The 20,638-nt window shown below is 42.7% G+C and overlaps 1 protein-coding gene across 3 annotated transcripts in view; it reads left to right on the forward strand.

Moving 5' to 3' along the window:
- plxnb1a (plexin b1a) overlaps nt 1-20,638 on the forward strand; it is a 188,147-nt gene that overhangs the window by 42,234 nt on the left and 125,275 nt on the right. The window lies entirely within an intron of this gene.

Raw genomic sequence — 20,638 nt, forward strand, 5'->3', positions numbered from 1 at the left:
ATTTTAAAGCATTTATCGGCCGATAATATCAGCAGTCCGATATTATCGGACATTTCTATTTGTAGGTTAGCTACTCTGTTCATGTAGAACAAACCCAGGCAAATGAAGGCCTGAGGGCCACGTGCGGCCCGTTGAGCTTTTCAATCTGGCCCGCCGGACATTCCCAAATAATTGTTTTGGATGTTTAAGGTATAAAGTGTGGCTGCCATTATGATGTGCAGTGATGTTTTCTAATGACCGGAAGTCTTCAACTATACCAGGGGTCGGCAACCCAATATGTTGAAAGCGCCATATTGGACCAAAAATACAAAAACAAATCCATCTGGAGCCGCAAAAAATTAAAAGCCATATTACATACAGATAGTGTGTCATGAGATATAAATTGAATTATGAGAACTTAAAGGAAACTAAACGAGCTCAAATATACCTAACCTAAAAATGAGGCATAATGAGAAGGGGGGGGGGCACATTTCAGGTCCTCTCCAAGGTTTCTCATAGTCATCATTGTCACTGGCGTCCCACTGGGTGTGAGTTTTCCTTGCCCTTATGTGGGTTCTTCCGAGGATGTCGTAGTCGTAGTGGTTTGTGCAGTCCTTTGAGACATTTGTGATGTAGGGCTATATAAATAAACATTGATTGATTGATTGAATGATGCAATATGTACATACAGGTATCCTATATAGCATGTTAGCATCGATTAGCTTGCAGTCATGCAGTGACCAAATATGTCCTATTAGCACGCCACACAAGTCAATAACATCAACAAAACTCACCTTTGTGCATTCATGCACAACGTTATAAGTTTGGTGGACAAAATGAGACGGAAAAGAAGTGGCTTAAAACACGTCTTAGAAAGTCGAAGAAAGTTATACATGTAAACAAACTACGGTGAGTTCAAGGACCTCCAAAATTAGTAGGACAAATACTGGAATCAGTGAAGCATGTTTAATATAAACAGTGTGCTTTGTAACAATTAGGGAGGTTTGTGTCATCTTTGTCCTCCTACAGAAACCATATTAAAACAAAAAATGTTTTTTTCCTCTCATCTTTTTCCATTTTTCATATATTTTTGAAAAAGCTCCAGAGAGCCACTAGGGCGGCGCTAAAGAGCCGCATGCGGCTCCAGAGCCGCGGGTTGCCGACCCCTGAACTATACTAAGTCTTTCAATGCTTGGAATCTGCATTATTTACTAGTTACCATGGTCATCTATTTAGTTACTATGGTCATCTATTTAGTTACTATGGTCATCTATTTAGTTACTATGGTCATCTATTTAGTTACTATGGTCACTATGATATATCGGATTGGGTTTTTTTTTACCCTTAGGGTTTATATTACACTGTGTTTGTTACCTCTTGGTTGTGTTTCGGTTGATTGTAAAATATGTTGTCAATATTCAGTGTTTTTTTGTTCGTAGTTAATATTGTCAATCCCACATTCTTTATTTTCATGTACATTCTGGCTGTCTCATTCAGTGGAAAAAAAAAGTCAAATTTTATTCAGTTTTTTAAGGCGGTCTGTCATAACTTTTTTTTAGCTTTCAATCATTATTGTGAGGGTTTTCTATTAGTGTTCCTAAAAGTGGAAATACTGGCCCCCGGCACACTTTGTTTTTATGAATGAAAATCTGGCCCCCCGAGTAAAATAATTGCCCAGGCCTGATGTAGAATGATAGAAGGAGTGCACTGTACGGGTTGCACTGAAGGACAAACAGGAAAGGTTTAGAAGTGACTAGTAGATAAATAGATAGATTGTAGAATTTATTTAATTTAGTACTATGTGCTTGTTTATCCACATTTGAACAAGAATGAATGTAAAGTATTCAGAAGGGGTGTAATGGTACACAAAAATTTGGGTTCGGTACGTACCTCGGTTTAGAGGTCACGGTTCGGTTCATTTTCAGTACAGTAAGACAACAACAAAATATCATTTTTTTGTCTATGAATTTAGCAAATTTGTAAACAATGGCTTTATCTTTTTAACATTGGGAACACTATAATAATTCTGCCCACGTTAATCCACATTAAACTGCCTCAAATTGTTGCTCGGATTAAATAAAATGACACAACTTTTCTTCTACATATAAAAAGTGCAACATTAAACAGTTTCAAGTCGACTCATCCTGCTTAATTTATTACAGCATTTGGAAAGCCTGTAGTTGATTTTTATTGTGTAAACGTTATATTTTTGTCAACATGTGATAGCAGGGACCCTGCCATTCAAAGCTTTTCTGTTCGTAAAACACAAACACACACACACACTGCAAAATGAGCTAACGTTACGCTATAAGCTAATTAGCCTTCACCTCAAGCCAGAACTGTGAGCAAGCAGAGCTGCAGTTTAAGTTTCTAGAACAGAGGTTCTTAACCTTGATGGAGGTACTGAACCCCACCAGTTTCATATGCGCATTCACCGAACCCTTCTTTAGTGAAATGTGTTGTTTTTTTTTGTTTTTTTTCAAGACGAAGTTCTGTTTTTTTACTGGTGCACAAAATAAACCGTGCATGAACATCACCTTCTTCAAAGAACAAAACCAACACAGTGTATGAACTCACAACAAACTACACACCTGCAAATCAGTGTGACTTCTGCTGTTGCCGTATCTGTAATACGCCGACAGGGAGAGGCTCCACTGAACCCCTGAGGCTGACTCACCGAACTCCTAGGGTTCGATCAAACCCAGGTTAAGAACCACCGTTCTAGACAGTCACCAGGCTCATAGTGATGTTAGTAGTAGTTGACTGGGAGGTGTTTATTATCATTTGGGGAGAGTACGCTGCCTTAAGCTCACCTGCTAAACACCTATCTGCTCGACGCTGAAGCATTGACTACATGCGCTCTGAATACGCACTGCTGATTGGCTGTTACTGCTACATATGTAACCAATCAGATGGTTGTGTGGGTGGGAGAATGCTTGGTGCTGAGACAGAGGCAGAAGAAGCAAAGCAGCTTGTTAAGGCTTTAGATTAGAAACTTGTTGGGTACACACGCGTACCGAAACGGTTCAATACAAATACACGTACCTTTACACCCTAGTATTCTGGCTTGTAACAGTTTTATGGAAACTATTGGAAGTCAACCAGCAAACCGATAGTGTCACTACTATTTCATGTAGGTGGCCTTTGTCCAATTTAGCTCAGTATAATGACGGCCAACCCGGCTATCGGGGTCAAAGCAGTGAAAAATATCGGTCCACCCGTTAAGCAAAATGTCATTATCGTGCTCTCTCACACACACACACACACACACACACACACACACATACACACAAACTAATTCCCCTTCCATCCCGGTTTTTGTATTTTTTTTTTTTAAACAGTCTTAGTTAAAGCTCTCTGGTTTGATCAATAATAGATGATCCCAGGTGTCCTAAGACCCCTGGGGACATCCTCGTCTTCATCTCGACTCTCTCCCCCTCGTACACCTTCGGTGTCCCCGCCCCCCCTCGCATTTCAAGATCAGCGTTGAACCATATTGCTCTACCCCCCAATCTCTCTCTCCTTGGCTCCTTCTTATCTCCGCTCTCTGCTCTCGGCTCTCGTCGACCCCCACGCTGGACCAGGGGAGCGCCGGCCTCATTTAAAAAAGCAACGGGGTTCTCTAAGCCATTAGCCACATTAGTGTTGGGTCCACGCCCGTGCCCTCTTCCTTCAACAAAGACATCTTGACGCTTCCTGGAGCAGTTGGGTTGACATTTGTCAGGACTGAGTTTTGTAATCCCGGAGATGCTTTCGGTGGCGTCAGTGAGGTTGTCTGATAAGACCAGTATTTTGTCATTTCACTTTCAAACAGGCGAAGGATTAGGGCTGCACAAAAAATATTGTTGAAAAATCTTGAGTTTTTCGCAGTCATTGCTTTATTTGACGGTTGTTTTTATGCACTGTTTTGTCTCAATTTTTTTTTTTATCAATCAATCAATGTTTATTCATATAGCCCTAAATCACAAGTGTCTCAAAGGGCTGCACAAACCACCACGACGTCCTCGGTTCAGATCCCACATCAAGGCAAGGAAGAACTCACAACCCAGTGGGATGACAATGAGAAACCTTGGAGAGGACAGCAAATGTGGGTGCATCTGCAGGTTATCCATACATCTATGTTCAATGTCTGCTTTAGCATCGCCGCTCAAATGTGGAGACACTCTGGCACATTCAATGGGGGTCTGGCGGCAGACACTTTGGCATCTTGGGGCCAGTGGTGCAACTTGAATCCCTCCCTGTTAGTGTTGTTACACCCTCCGACAACACACCCACCAGGCATGATGTCTCCAAGGTTCCAAAAAATAGCCAAAAAAAAAGAAAATAACAGAGCTGAGACCCGGTGTTTGTAATGTGTTGAAAATGAAAATGGTGGGTGTGTTACCTCGGCGACGTCACGTTCTGACGTCATCGCCTCCAGCGCGATAAACAGAAAGGCGTTTAATTCGCCAAAATTCACCCATTTAGAGTTCGGAAATCGGTTGGAAAAATAGATGGTCTTTTTTCTGCACCATCAAGGTATATATTGACGCTTACATAGGTCTGCTGATAATGTTCCCCTTTAATAATCTTCCACGCACAATCATTTCGGTTAAAACATGTTGACTTTGGCTGCACAAAATCCTTGAAATTGCCACAAATTCACCACGACTGAATCCTGCTAGAATTGAGGCCGTATTTAATTCCGTAAACACGTGTGACATCATTGTCTGCATGCGGGGTCAGATTGCGTTCACATTAGAAATTGCATTTTTTGTGCAATGTGATCGATTCCACACAAAGATTATGTTTGTCAAAAACAATTCTAAATTGAACATCCTACCCTGCAGTGTGAAAGTAACCAAAGTCTTTGAGCGTGTCCTGATGAAGCCTGCCTGAATGAGAGGTGAAACATCTTCCAGTTCAGGTGCCATCGATTCAATGCGCTGAGAATACAATTACCTGGATGAATGAAAATATTCACAGACATTTATTATTCTCTTAAAGTCATTATGACCACTGAACTGGAAATGTTACCGCAGGACTTGACATACAAAGCAAGGTTTTCTTTTGTAATGGTACAGGTTTAGTTCATTTTAGACCCAGCACGTCAAAGGACTACAGGCTGGTGGCTCTAACCTCCAATATCATCAATCAATCAATCAATGTTTATTTATATAGCCCTAAATCACAAATGTCTCAAAGGACTGTACAAATCATTACGACCACAACATCCTCGGAAGAACCCACAAAAGGGCAAGGAAAACTCACACCCAGTGGGCAGGGAGAATTCACATCCAGTGGGACGCCAGTGACAATGCTGACTATGAGAAACCTTGGAGAGGACCTCAGATGTGAGCAACCCCCCCCCTCTAGGGGACTGAAAGCAATGGATGTGGAGCGGGTCTAACATGATACTGTGAAAGTTCAATCCATAGTGGCTCCAACACAGCCGCGAGAGTTCAGTTCAAAGCGGATCCAAGACAGCAGCGAGAGTCCCGTCCACAGGAAACCATCCCAAGCGGAGGCGGATCAGCAGCGTACAGATGTCCCCAACCGATACACAGGCGAGCGGTCCATCCTGGGTCCCGACGAGCGGTCCATCATGGGTCCCGACTCTGGACAGCCAGTACTTCATCCATGGTCATCGGACCGGACCCCCTCCACAAGGGAGGGGGGGACATAGGAGAAAAAAGAAAAGAAGCGGCAGATCAACTGGTCTAAAAAGGAGGTCTTTTTAAAGGCTAGAGTATACAGATGAGTTTTAAGGTGAGACTTAAATGCTTCTACTGAGGTGGCATCTCCAACTGTTACCGGGAGGGCATTCCAGAGTACTGGAGCCCGAACGGAAAACGCTCTATAGCCCGCAGACTTTTTTGGGGCTTTAGGAATCACTAATAAGCCGGAGTCCTTTGAACGCAGATTTCTTGCCGGGACATATGGTACAATACAATCGGCAAGATAGGATGGAGCTAGACCGTGTAGTATTTTATATGGAAGTAGTAAAACCTTAAAGTCACATCTTAAGTGCACAGGAAGCCAGTGCAGGTGAGCCAGTATAGGTATATATGTATGTATATATGTATATAAAGGTATATACAGTATAGGTATATATGTATGTATATATGTATATAAAGGTATATACAGTATAGGTATATATGTATGTATATATGTATATAAAGGTATATACAGTATAGGTATATATGTACGTATATATGTATATAAAGGTATATACAGTATAGGTATATATGTATGTATATATGTATATAAAGGTATATACAGTATAGGTATATATGTATGTATATATGTATATAAAGGTATATACAGTATAGGTATATATGTATGTATATATGTATATAAAGGTATATACAGTATAGGTATATATGTATGTATATATGTATATAAAGGTATATACAGTATAGGTATATATGTATGTATATATGTATATAAAGGTATATACAGTATAGGTATATATGTATTTATATATGTATATAAAGGTATATACAGTATAGGTATATATGTATGTATATATGTATATAAAGGTATATACAGTATAGGTATATATGTATGTATATATGTATATAAAGGTATATACAGTATAGGTATATATGTATGTATATATGTATATAAAGGTATATACAGTATAGGTATATATGTATGTATATATGTATATAAAGGTATATACAGTACAGGCGTAATGTGATCAAACTTTCTTGTTCTTGTAAAAAGTCTAGCAGCCACATTTTGTACCAACTGTAATCTTTTAATGCTAGACATGGGGAGACCCGAAAATAATACGTTACAGTAATCGAGACGAGACGTAACAAACGCATGGATAATGATCTCAGTGTCTTTAGTGGACAGAATGGAGCGAATTTTAGCGATATTACGGAGATGAAAGAAGGCCGTTTTAGTAACGTTTTTAATGTGTGACTCAAAGGAGAGAGTTGGGTGGAAGATAATACCCAGATTCTTTACCGTGTCGCCTTGTTTTATTATTTGGTTGTCAAATGTTAAAGTTGTATTATTAAATATCATGAAGACCATGGAGAGGTTGGTCCTGGAACAACTCCACCCTACAGTCAAGTCCCACCTGGACCCACTCTAATTGGCCTACCAGCCCCGACTGGGAGTGGAGGACGCAGTCATCTGTTTGCTGAACCGAGCCCACACCCACTGAGACAAGCCTGCGAACAGTGTGAGGGTCATGTTTTTTTTACTTCTCCAGTGCTTTCGATACCATACGGACTAGGCTACTGGGTGTGAAGTTGGAGACGATGCAGGTGGAGGCCCTCCTGGTGTCCTGGGTTGTTGATTACCTGACTGACAGACCACAGTACGTGCAACTACAGGACTGTGTGTCTGACAGGCTGGTCAGCAACACCGGGTCACCATCTACACTACCGAATTCCACTATCAGCCAGAGTCCTGCCACCTTCTGATGACTCCGCGATAGTGGGGTGTATATCCTCACCTATGGTCATGAGCTTTGGGTTATGACCGAAAGGACAAGATCACGGGTACAAGCGGCCCAAATGTTGGGTGGCGGGTCTCTCCCTTAGAGATAGGGTGAGAAGCTCTGCCATCCGGGAGGAACTCAAAGTAAAGCCGCTGCTCCTCCACATCGAGAGGAGCCAGATGAGGTGGTTCAGGCATCTGCTCAGGATGCCACCCGAACGCCTCCCTAGGGAGGTGTTTAGGGCACGTCCAACCGGTAGGAGGCCACGGGGAAGACCCAGGACACGTTGGGAAGACTATGTCTCCCGGCTGGCCTGGGAACGCCTCGGGATCCCCCGGGAAGAGCTGGACGAAGTGGCTGGGGAGAGGGAAGTCTGGGCTTCCCTGCTAAGGGGAAGAAGATGGATGGATGGATATTATATTAATTATTATTATCGTTGTCTATTGTGAGCGAACTGGGGTGCTGAATTTCCGCCAGGGATCAATAAAGTACTTTCTATTCTATTTTATTTCGAACATACTTATTATCACATGTTGAGACTTCAATTCAACATGAGTTCAAAAGTAGAAGATCATAATAAATCTTTACCTTCTTTGCATTTCATTTGAGACAAAAGTCTAAATCATCATCTCTTCTATTCTAAGCAAGAAAACTGTGATTCCCATTTAATTTTTCGACTCGTGCAGCCCGCCTGACAATGTCCCACTCTCTTAATTGGATGCTCTTGAAAGTGTCATGGCCACTGTTGCCCCGACATTGGTGGGCAGATTGATTTTAAAGGGATGACATGTAAATGAAAAGTGTGTTGTCCTTGTGATTAATGACATCTTCCATCCTCTGCCTGCCTTCCTGAGGATTTTATCAGCTGCTTAACCCTTTGGCAATAACTCCTTTGTCCCCAGATCACAATAACACACCTCTGAGATTTAACACAAGCCCAGCTACACTCATCAATCATCTTTGATTTTCTGCCAACCATTCAGATAGCTGGCCAATGGTGACTACACTGTGTGTGTGTGTGTGTGTGTGTGTGTGTGTGTTCATCGCACTTTGACGAGTAGATGGAGAGAGCGCAGTCTATTAAGCATTTGACAATTGAAGACCTCCCACTCGAAAACAACCTGCTCAGATTGTCCTCCGTCTTACAAGCCAGGTTGGAGGTTATGTGGGTGGCGTCGTGTGGAAGGCGTGTCTCCCCGGGGTTGTTCATTTTCTTACTAATGAAGCTGTCCGTCACCGAGCCTGTTGACAGAAGGCCGGGGTATCGCTCCCACAAACGCCACTTATTTGTAAATAGGAAAGCATAACAGGAAATGGCGTTGGAGACAAAGTCATTCATGAACACTATCTTCATTTAGTCCCTGCTGGACAATCCAATGGTGGGATGATTGACAGTGATAAGTGAAATAGTAATAAAGAGAATTGTGTAAGATAGGGCTGGGCGATATGACCTTTTTTAATATCTCAATATTTTTAGGCCATATCACGATACAGCATATATATCTCCATATTTTGCCTTAGCCTTGAATGAACACTTGATGCATATAATGACAGCAGTATGATGATTCTATGTGTCTACATTCAAACATTCTTCTTCATACTGCATTCATATATGCTACTTTTAAACTATCATGCAGGGAGGTAAACCACAACTAAGTCATTTAACCAAAAGTGTATTTATTAAACAGTTATTAAGCAGTTATTAAACATTCATGTCATTTCCAAAACAGAAAGTGCAAGATTGTCAGAGACATTTTCAAACAAGCTATTAGTGCACTTTTGTGCATGATGTCACTAAGATGACATATCAAAACAACACTAAATTAAAGTGCACTTTTTGTACCTGATGGCTTCATCTGGCCAGGATCTTCAGCTCTCACTGCATCAGTTCGCAGCCGAGTGTGAAGCGACTGGGATGAGAATCAGTACCTCCAAGTCAAAGTCCATGGTTCTCGCCCGGAAAAGGGTGGAGTGCCATCTCCGGGTTGGGGAGGAGACCCTGCCCCAAGTGGAGGAGTTCAAGTACCTCGGAGTCTTGTTCACGAGTGAGGGAAGAGTGGATCGTGAGATCGACAGGCAGCGTCTTCCGAAATGTGGACGCTGTATCGATCCGTTGTGGTGAAGAAGGAGCTGAGCCGGAAGGCAAAGTTCTCAATTTAAAGGTCGATCTACCCATCCCATCCTCACCTATGGTCATGAGCTTTGGGTTATGACCGAAAGGACAAGATCACGGGTACAAGCGGCCCAAATGAGTTTGGGTCTCTCCCTTAGAGATAGGGTGAGAAGCTCTGCCATCCGGGAGGAACTCAAAGTAAAGCCGCTGCTCCTCCACATGGAGAGGAGCCAGATGAGGTGGTTCGGGCATCTGGTCAGGATGCCACCCGAACGCCTCCCTAGGGCGGTGTTTCCGGCTGGTAGGAGGCCACGGGAAAGACCCAGGACACGTCGGTAAGACTATGTCTCCCGGCTGGCCTGGGAACGCCTCGGTATTCCCTGCAAGGAGCTGGACGAAGTGGCTGGGGAGACTGAAAAGTCTGGGCTTCCCAGCTTAGGCTGCTGCCCCCGCAACTTGAACTCTGATAAGTGGGAGAAGATGGATGGAATGCACAAAAAAAAAACATCCGTCGTCATGTATTCCATAATGGTTGTGAACATTAGGCAACATTCCCAAAAAATTGCAGTTCCCCTTTAAAAACCGAGGTGAGTATGGCGTACAGACACACTCTTCAGTGTAAAATGTTGTGGGCAATTTCGAAACCCAACAAAATGTTGTGGGAGCTTATATTGTACAAAATAATCTACTTAAGTATACCCTCTGATTAGGGTTGTTATTTATACTTTGTATGTTGTTATGTGGTTGAATAAGTCCATCTGGCTCAGTGACAAACAGAAAACAGACATTTTGCTTTGAGATTTACTTATTAATTTATGACTGAGGAGTGCCAACCTGGGTTTGGAGCAGATCTGGGAGTGGCGGCTGAACTTTTGACCCTACTGGCAAACTGATGAAGGGCCAGTTGTTCTAGCAGACTGACAGTGTAGACAGTCTGGGGAGGAATGAAATAATAATGTGGCAATTGTTTGTGTGTCAGTGGTATCAGCATCTACTAAGGTGGTCACACTTAACGTAAAACCATCTGCTTTGTTAGCAGCTGTCCTTTATCGTATTTTTAGAACTGCAGTCATATGTTGCACTAGAGGAGAGAACAGAAAAAAAAAAATATTGAACACTTTGTCTTGATAACTAACTGTCACGTTGACCACATGCTAAGACCGCAGACATGATTGATCTGAGGCCAGGGCACTCATGCAGACATAATCCTGCCAAATCCTTCAAAAAGGAACCAGGAACTGGGGTTCCTAATTCACCTTTTTTGGTCCATGTTAGAACACTAAAAGGAGTTTGGTTATTTGGTGATACATCCTGGTCCTGGTGTGCTCATTATACTAAAAGGTAGATGTGTCACCCACAATAGACTCGGTAAAGAATCTGGCTATTATCTTCCACTCAACGCTCTCATTCGAGTCACACATTAAGACAGGGGTAGGGAACCTATGGCTCTCGAGCCAGATGTGGCTCTTTTGATGAGTGCATCTGGCTCTCAGATACATTTTAGCGGATGTTGCTTAATACGATAAGTAATTAATCATTTCGCTGGTAATCACAGTGTTAAAAATAACCTTCAAAATATAAAACATTCTCATGCATTTTAATCCATCTACCACACCTGTTCAAGAAGTCACATTAATGGTCAAAAGTATTTTATTTATTATTGGTTAGCTTCAGAATAAAAATGTTATTATAAAGAATAGGAGATGCACGCATTTAGTTGTTTTAAACAGGTAAAGTCGAAATGAAAGAGAAGGCGTTGGATTCTCTTGTCAGAGCGTGAGACGACACTGTACAAGGGTACAGGTCTACGGGTTTCTCCTCATTGAGCTAAATTGAATCCTGTCTCTGTTAAATTCCTTGCTTCTTGTCTGTTTAAGAGATGTCATCAGTGTTTGAACCTGACAGTTGTTTTGTCAGGTTTGTCCCTGACAGTGTGGCCATGTTTAAGTGTTTCCTGTCAGCGCTCTTATTTTGTCTGTTTCCTGTCTTTCTCCCTGAGCGCTGTTTCCCCTCAGCCGCGGCTGATTGGCACCTGGCCACACCTGGTGTCAATCAGCCCACTCCTATTTTTACCTGCTTCGTCTTGCAGTCAGTGCTGGATTACAGTCGCTCCTAGCGGTTGTTTGTCACCACTACCTGTCAATGTCATTAATACTTTGTTGTAGCTGTGTCTACTTTTGTTCACTCTGCTCATGCCATAGTTCCTTCTTGTCACAGTAAGTGTTTTGTTCATATCCTAGTTTGTTATCCGCCTCGTGCGCACCTTTTGTTAGTACCCTTTTGGTTGTTCTTGTTTTAGTATTTATATTAAATCATGTTTTCTTATTCAATGCCTGCCACCGTCTCTGCATCTTGGGGTTCGTCAACAAAAGGCGTGGCGCAGTGGGAGAGTGGCCGTGCGCAACCCGAGGGTCCCTGGTTCAATTCCCACATAGTACCAACCTCGTCACGTCCTTTGTGTCCTGAGCAAGACACTTCACCCTTGCTCCTGATGGGTGCTGGTTGGCGCCTTGCATGGCAGCTCCCTCCATCAGTGTGTGAATGTGTGTGTGAATGGGTAAATGTGGAAGTGGTGCCAAAGCGCTTTGAGTACCTTGAAGGTAGAAAAGCGCTATACAAGTACAACCCATTTATCATTTATTTAGTGTTAAAAATATTATACGGCTCTCACTGAAATACATTTGAAAATATTTGGCTTTCATGGCTCTCTCAGCCAAAAAGGTTCCCGACCCCTGCATTAGGAGTTACTAAAACAGTCTTCTTTCAGATCCATAATATCGCTAAAATTCGCTCCATTTTGTCCGCTAAAGACGCCGAGATCATTATCCATGCGTTCGTTACGTCTTGTCTCGATTACTGTAACCTATTATTCTCAGGTCCGACTTACTGTCGGCAATGCGGACCAAGCTCTGACTCTGATCGTACATTTAGTGGACCGCCACAATCAGACAGTCCGATACCCCATACCCTCTGAGCACTGTATTAGTTTACAATACAGTGGGAAAGCCAAAATGGTTACTTTGCAATTAAGTCAACACAGTCTCAAAGGAATATAACCTGCAGCGGACTCTCATGAAACATCCACATTTTGATGTCCAGCCGCTTAGCCATTGGGCTCTAAAACTGCGACCCTCTGTATTTTGTAGTTGAATAGCCCAGCTCTCGTCTATGAAAGTCAATCAATCAATGTTTACTTATATAGCCCTAAATCACTAATGTCTCAAAGGGCTGCACAAACCACCACGACATCCTCGGTAGGCCCACATAAGGGCAAGGAAAACTCACACCCAGTGGGACGTCGGTGACAATGATGACTATGAGAACCTTGGAGAGGAGGAAAGCAATGGATGTGGAGCGGGTCTAACATGATACTGTGAAAGTTCAATCCATAATGGATCCAACACAGTCGCGAGAGTCCAGTCCAAAGCGGATCCAACACAGCAGCGAGAGTCCCGTCCACAGGAAACCATCCCAAGCGGAGGTGGATCCGCAGCGCAGAGATGTCCCCAGCCGATACACAGGCAAGCAGTACATGGCCACCGGATCGGACCGGACCCCCTCCACAAGGGAGAGTGGGACATAGGAGAAAAAGAAAAGAAACGGCAGATCAACTGGTCTAAAAAGGGAGTCTATTTAAAGGCTAGAGTATACAAATGAGTTTTAAGGTGAGACTTAAATGCTTCTACTGAGGTGGCATTTCGAACTGTTACCGGGAGGGCATTCCAGAGTACTGGAGCCCGAAATGAAAACGCTCTATAGCCCGAAGACTTTTTTTGGGTTTTGGGAATCACTAATAAGCCGAAGTAAAGTCCACAATTAAATGATGTTCCAAACTGTGGTAGTCCTCCCTCTGTTTCCAAGCCTGTGTCGTATCAAGCAGAATAATTGTTGCCGGAAGCAGTACGCAGATTGTAAATAGTGAATGTAGCTCAACTCCTCATAGCTGTCATCTCATTATTTTTTCAGATTACAAACAAGTTGAAACTAATTTGACAGCCAAGTAGTGCACTCTGGGATTCCAAGAAGCAAGTTTTTCACAATACATTCCACTAAAACCTTACATAATTCTAATAGATTTTTAATGCCCTATTATTAATGGAATGCTCGTTAGCTTATGAAAAAAAATGTGTGTGAGAGCTGCTAGTCATGTTGTGTTCTGGGCCTGCTGACTGACTGTAGGTGGCGCTAAAGTTAGGTTATGTGAACTACTACTTCACCAAAGACAAGCAATCAGCCTTAATTCCACCGAGTGAGGACAATCTTTGGTTTTGTGTTACAAATACACAAAAACAGTGATGTTGGCACGTTGTGGAATCTGTAAATAAAAACAGAACACAATGATTTGCAAGTCATTTTCAACTTATATTCAATTGGATGGACTGAAAAGACACGATATTTCATGTGCAAACTGAGAAAAATAATAGTGTGAGAGTCCAGTCCATAGTGGATCTAACATAATAGTGAGAGTCCAGTCCATAGTGGATCTAACATAATAGTGTGAGTCCAGTCCATAGTGGATCTAACATAATAGTGTGAGAGTCCAGTCCATAGTGGATCTAACATAATAGTGAGAGTCCAGTCCATAGTGGATCTAACATAATAGTGAGAGTCCAGTCCATAGTGGATCTAACATAATAGTGAGAGTCCAGTCCATAGTGGATCTAACATAATAGTGAGAGTCCAGTCCATAGTGGATCTAACATAATAGTGAGAGTCCAGTCCATAGTGGATCTAACATAATAGTGAGAGTCCAGTCCATAGTGGATCTAACATAATAGTGAGAGTCCAGTCCATAGTGGATCTAACATAATAGTGAGAGTCCAGTCCATAGTGGTGCCAGCAGGAGACCCACCCGAACAGAGACAGGTCAGCATCACAGAGATGTCCCCAACAGATGCACAGGCGAGCGGTCCACACCGGGTCCCAACTCTGGACAGCCAGTACTTCATCCATGGTCACCAGACCTGTGCCCTCCCTTCCTCAAGGGAGAGGGGGGCAGAGTAGAAAAGAAAAGAAATGGCAGATCAACTGGTCTAAAAAGGGGGTCTATTTAAAGGCTAGAGTATACAAATGAGTTTTAAGGTGAGACTTAAATGCTTCTACTGAGGTAGCATCTCCAACTGTTACCGGGAGGACATTCCAGAGTTCTGGAGCCCCAATAGAAAACGCTCTATAGCCGGCTGACTTTTTTTGGGCTCTAGGAGTCACTAATAATCCGGAGTCCTTTGAAGGCAGATTTCTTGCCGGGACATATGGTACAATACAATCGGCAAGATAGGATGGAGCTAGACCGTGTAGTATTTTATACCTAAGTAGTAAAACCTTAAAGTTTAGTGTGTGAATTGGCCCTCATGTGTGAATGTTGTCTTTCTGTCTGTTTTGGCCCTGCGATAGTGTGGCGACTTGTCCGGAGGGTACCCCCGCCTTCCGGCCTAGTGCAGCTGGGAAGCGCTCCTGTTTAAACATTTAGAAAATGCTGGGTATCCAGATGGACGCTTCAGAGAGCAGTGGACAGAAAGACGGGGTGCAGGAAGTAGAGAGGTGTCAGACAGAGGGGGGACGGACTGTCTCCTTTCAAATGTTATGAGTCAAAGGTTGGCCAGAGGTCATGTGCTGCATGAATAAAACACAATTCATAGTCACAGACTTTCAAAAACATCCAACGCAGAGTTCCTCTGGGAATTGGATGAGTATTCTTCAGGCAGTTTCCGGGGCTCTGGAGACTTCATGTTTTCATAGACATGATTAAACTGGAGACCGGCAGAAGGCAGACTCGGCACATTAGCAATAACACACTGCTTCTGTGTCACTTGCCTTGTGGCTGGATGTGAGACCTTTTTATTTGTGACATCTGGAATTTAATCAACTTGCAGAAAACCAGGCTTCGTGCTTCACCAGAGCCCATAAAACCGTCAAATTAACCGACTGTATTGTGTTTGTAAAAAACAAACAAAATTAAAGCTGCAAGCAGCGATGGACGGGACCGAATTTTGCTGGTGTGTCCTGCCTTTACCCATTCAACATACCTTTACCTGCACATTACCTACCTTCCCTGCATCCTGGAGTCAAACTGGTGCCTCATTCTTTCACCCAGTTAACATATCTTTACCTGCACATTACCTACCTTCCCTGTATCCTGGAGTCACACTGGTGCCTCATTCTTTCACCCAGTTAACATATCTTTACCTGCACATTACCTACCTTCTCTGCATTGTGTGGTCACGCTGGTGCTTCCTGCTTTTAAGCGGCCATCTTGAGACGGCAGCAGCATCAGCACAGTAGTTCTTTGAAGGCTCATAAAATCAAAACCAGAGCAGTTAGAAAAACTCTTTGCGCAACTTTTAATCATAAGGGTTCAATCTCTTTCCTGTGCGACTTTGAAGCCGATACAACAAACGCGCTCAGAGGAGATAATGTTTGAAAAAAGATGACGGGTTTTTACAAAACTTTTGTTTTGAAGGGATAATTGCCAACTTCCTGTTGATTTTTGCTGAAGGATGTCAATGAATGAAATGTAGGTCTAAGTGAGACACACATAGAGGTTTTTGTTTCATGTCTACGGCTTTACTACCGGAAGTTACAAGCAGTTATGTCTGTTTTCTTCCTAGGAGCAGTTTTGTCTGTGTTTTATTCCTAGGTGGCGCGAGAGCGCAATTTTGAGTTTTGGATTTGTTTGTTTTTATTAAATCGCTATTTTCGCCAGTCCTGATGTGTGTGTCCAGTTTGGTGAGTTTGAAGCATTTTAAGGGGGTCAAATTACAGCTCAAAGAGGCAAAAATTAATTTTTTTAGGAATTTTTTGTTTTGAAGGGGTTTTTGCCAACTTCCTGTTGATTTTTGCTAAAGGAGATCAGTGGATGAAATCTAGGTCTAAGTCAGAACTACATAGAGTTTTTTGTTTCATGTCTCTACAACAATCCTAACGGAAGTTACAAGCAGTTTTGTCTGTGTATATTACTAGGGGGCGCTAAAGTTCAATTTTGAGTTTTGGATTTTGTTTTTTTGATTAGATGGCAATGTTCACCAGTACTGATGTGTGTGTAAAATTTGGTGAGTTTTGAAGCATTTTAAGGGGGTCAAATTACAGCTCAAAGAGGCGGCAGTATAATACTAATAAAACCTTACAAATACAATAGGGTCCTCTGTCCCAAAGGGACTTTGGGTCCCTAAAAAAGAAGTAAGTTGCATCTTTGCCTTTGAGGACACGTGTTGTCTGCTTGACCACAGACTTCATGACAAGCTGATTAAAATGCCCACAGACCGCTCTCTGCATACGGGCAGGTTGTCATGACAACGGGAAGACAACAAAGAGCTCTCTCAGACTATTGAGTGCTGTGAAAGGGGAGGTGGACGCGTGTGTGTGTGTGTGTGTGTGTGTGTGTGTGTGTGTGTGTGTGTGTGTGTGTGTGTGTGTGTGTGTGTGTGTGTGTGTGTGTGTGTGTGTGTGTGTGTGTGTGTGTGTGTGTGTGTGTGTGTGTGTGTGTGTGTGTGTGTGTGTGTGTGTGTGTGTGTGTGTGTGTACAAGCAGTAGGTGGTAATGTATGCAGACTGTCCCCAAACAAATAAGTATAGCCCCCCCCCCCCCCCCCCCCCCCAGCATTCTGCCACACAATGACCATGCCAGCGTCTCCTCGCTGACGTCATGCTCCATCTGAGCATATGGTCATCCCAAATTGAGAGCCTGGACTAACCTCGGGGAAGTTTTTGTAGAACCACAAATAAAAGGGCCGACAAAGTTTTAATTCATTACAATAGAACTCCGGCTTATTAGTGATTTCAAGATCCCCAAAAAAAGTCTGCAGGCTATAGAGCGTTTTCTATTGGGGCTCCAGAACTCTGGAATGTTCTCTAGGTAACAGTTAGAGATGCTACCTCAGTAGAAGCATTTAAGTCTCACCTTAAAACTCATTTGTATACTCTAGTCTTTAAATAGACCTCCTTTTTAGACCAGTTGATCTGCCGCTTCTTTTCTTTTCTACTCTGGACCCCTCTCCCTTGTGGAGGGGGTGCGGTCCGATGACCATGGGTGAAGTACTGGCTGTCCAGAGTCAGGATCCGGGGTGGACCGCTCGCCTGTGCATCGGTTGGGGACATCTCTGTGATGCTGACCTGTCCCTGCTCGGGTGGGTCTCCTGCTGGCACCACTATGGACTGGACTCTCACTATTATGTTAGATCACTATGGACTGGACTCTCACCATTATGTTAGATCCACTATGGAATGGACTTTCACTATTATGTTAGATCCACTATGGACTGGACTCTCACTATTATGTTAGATCCACTATGGACTGGACTTTCACTATTATGTTATATCCACTATGGACTGGACTTTCACTATTATGTCAGGTCCACTATGGACTGGACTTTCACTATTATGTCAGGTCCACTATGGACTGGACTTTCACTATTATGTTATATCCACTATGGACTGGACTTTCACTATTATATCAGGTCCACTATGGACTGGACTCTCACTATTATGTTAGATCCACTATGGACTGGACTTTCACTATTATGATAGATCCACTATGGACTGGACTCTCACTATTATGTTAGATCCACTATGGACTGGACTTTCACTATTATGTCAGGTCCACTATGTACTGGACTTTCACTATTATGTTAGATCCACTATGGACTGGACTTTCACTATTATGTCAGGTCCACTATGGACTGGACTCTCTCAGTATTATGTTAGATCCACTATGGACTGGACTTTCACTATTATGTTAGATCCACTATGGACTGGACTTTCACTATTATGTTAGATCCACTATGGACTGGACTTTCACTATTATGTCAGGTCCACTATGGACTGGACTTTCACTATTATGTCAGATCCACTATGGACTGGACTTTCACTATTATGTCAGGTCCACTATGGACTGGACTTTCACTATTATGTTAGATCCACTATGGACTGGACTTCACTATTATGTCAGGTCCACTATGGACTGGACTCTCACACTATTATGTTAGATCCACTATGGACTGGACTCTCACACTATTATGTTAGATCCACTATGGACTGGACTTTCACTATTATGTTAGATCCACTATGGACTGGACTTTCACTATTATGTCAGGTCCACTATGGACTGGACTTTCACTATTATGTCAGATCCACTATGGACTGGACTTCACTATTATGTCAGGTCCACTATGGACTGGACTCTCACACTATTATGTTAGATCCACTATGGACTGGACTCTCACACTATTATGTTAGATCCACTATGGACTGGACTCTCACTATTATGTTAGATCCACTATGGACTGGACTCTCACACTATTATGTTAGATCCACTATGGACTGGACTCTCACTCTATTATGTTAGATCCACTATGGACTGGACTCTCTCACTATTATGTTAGATCCACTATGGACTGGACTCTCACTATTATGTTAGATCCACTATGGACTGGACTCTCACTATTATGTTAGATCCACTATGGACTGGACTCTCTCACTATTATGTTAGATCCACTATGGACTGGACTCTCACTATTATGTTAGATCCACTATGGACTGGACTCTCACTATTATGTTAGATCCACTATGGACTGGACTCTCACTATTATGTTAGATCCACTATGGACTGGACTTTCACTATTATGATAGATCCACTATGGACTGGACTTTCACTATTATGTCAGGTCCACTATGGACTGGACTTTCACTACTATGTTAGATCCACAAAGAAGGCAGTGGAATTCTCATCAATGTCAGGTGTGCAGGTTGCAGAGTGAGTGCTTGCATACTTTTCCTCTTCCTTCTTAATCCATCCATCCATCCATTTTCTACCGCTTATTCCCTTTGGGGTGGCGGGGAGCGCTGGTGCCTATCTCAGCTACAATTGGGCGGAAGGCAGGGTGAACCCTGGACAAGTCACTACCTCATCGCAGCTTCCTTCTTAATTTAGACTTAAACTTAAACTTCCTTTTATTGTCATTCAAATTTGAACTTTACACTACAGATACGAACAAAATGTCATTACTATAGCTCATAGTAGTGCAGGATAAAAAAGCAATAAGGTGCAGATATAGATAAATAGATTACTGTACAGATAATATATTGCACTTTTACATATGCATCCACGTTTATGGATGTATGTTATATTGTCCAGCGAGTTCATCCATTATTTGGGGGGAATTGAGAGGATTATTATGATGCGTTCAAGAGTCTTCTGGCCTGAGGGAAAAAGCTGTTACAGACTAGGTTCTGCTACGGAGGCTACAAAACCTCGTTCTAGAGTCCAGCAGTGAAAACAGTCCTTGGTGGAGGTGGCAGGTGTTTCTGCAGATTTTCTGATCCCTGGTCAGGCAGCGGCTTTTTGCGACTTCCTGGATAGGAGGAAGATTAATATTCTAAGCGCAATAATTTTGTTGAAAAAATTACTGGCGACCGCCGAGAATAGGAGACAAAAAGAATTGGACTTGGACATCCTCTGCAGTGTGAAGGTAGCCTTAGTCCACTATGGTACTGCATCCTTTGTAATATTCCCAGTCTCACAAGTTAAACCCTCCATCCATCTCACATTATACCATTTGGACACCATTAAAGCACTTGTTCAACATACAACTTGACAGAATTGGACATTTCCTTGTTGAAAAGCGTGAAGACAAACTATTACAAGTCTGGATGGACGTAGTATGTGTTGTCAGAACCGCAAGACCAGAAGTCCCTGGGAAGAGACCCAGCTCCCAAGCTATATTCAATGTCCATATTTAACTTCACGCTGAAGACCACTTAGATCTCAAAGCCGCCCGCTTGTCTCCTGTTCAAAAGTTAACTTGGGTTTCCAGCTGCTTTGGTCAATCCCAACACACCTCCTTGTCACCTGGAGTCTTTGATGCCTCAGCTGGTTACCTGACAGTCAATGACAACCTTCATGATTATTTCTATGATGGTGCCTCTTGTGTGTTTTCTTTGCCCCAGTTCGGGTCAGGAGATCTTGGTTCCTGTGTGGTCACAACTTACCTGCTTTTACCGCTTATGAGGCAGATGGATTCGTGAATAAAGTGCTTCACTGCACTACCTTTCTGGTTTTGAGTGATTGAGTGGTTGAAACTTTTATTAGTAGATTGCACAGTACAGTACATATTC

This window comes from Nerophis ophidion, linkage group LG06, assembly GCF_033978795.1.
Source record: "Nerophis ophidion isolate RoL-2023_Sa linkage group LG06, RoL_Noph_v1.0, whole genome shotgun sequence".
Taxonomy (NCBI): domain Eukaryota; kingdom Metazoa; phylum Chordata; class Actinopteri; order Syngnathiformes; family Syngnathidae; genus Nerophis; species Nerophis ophidion.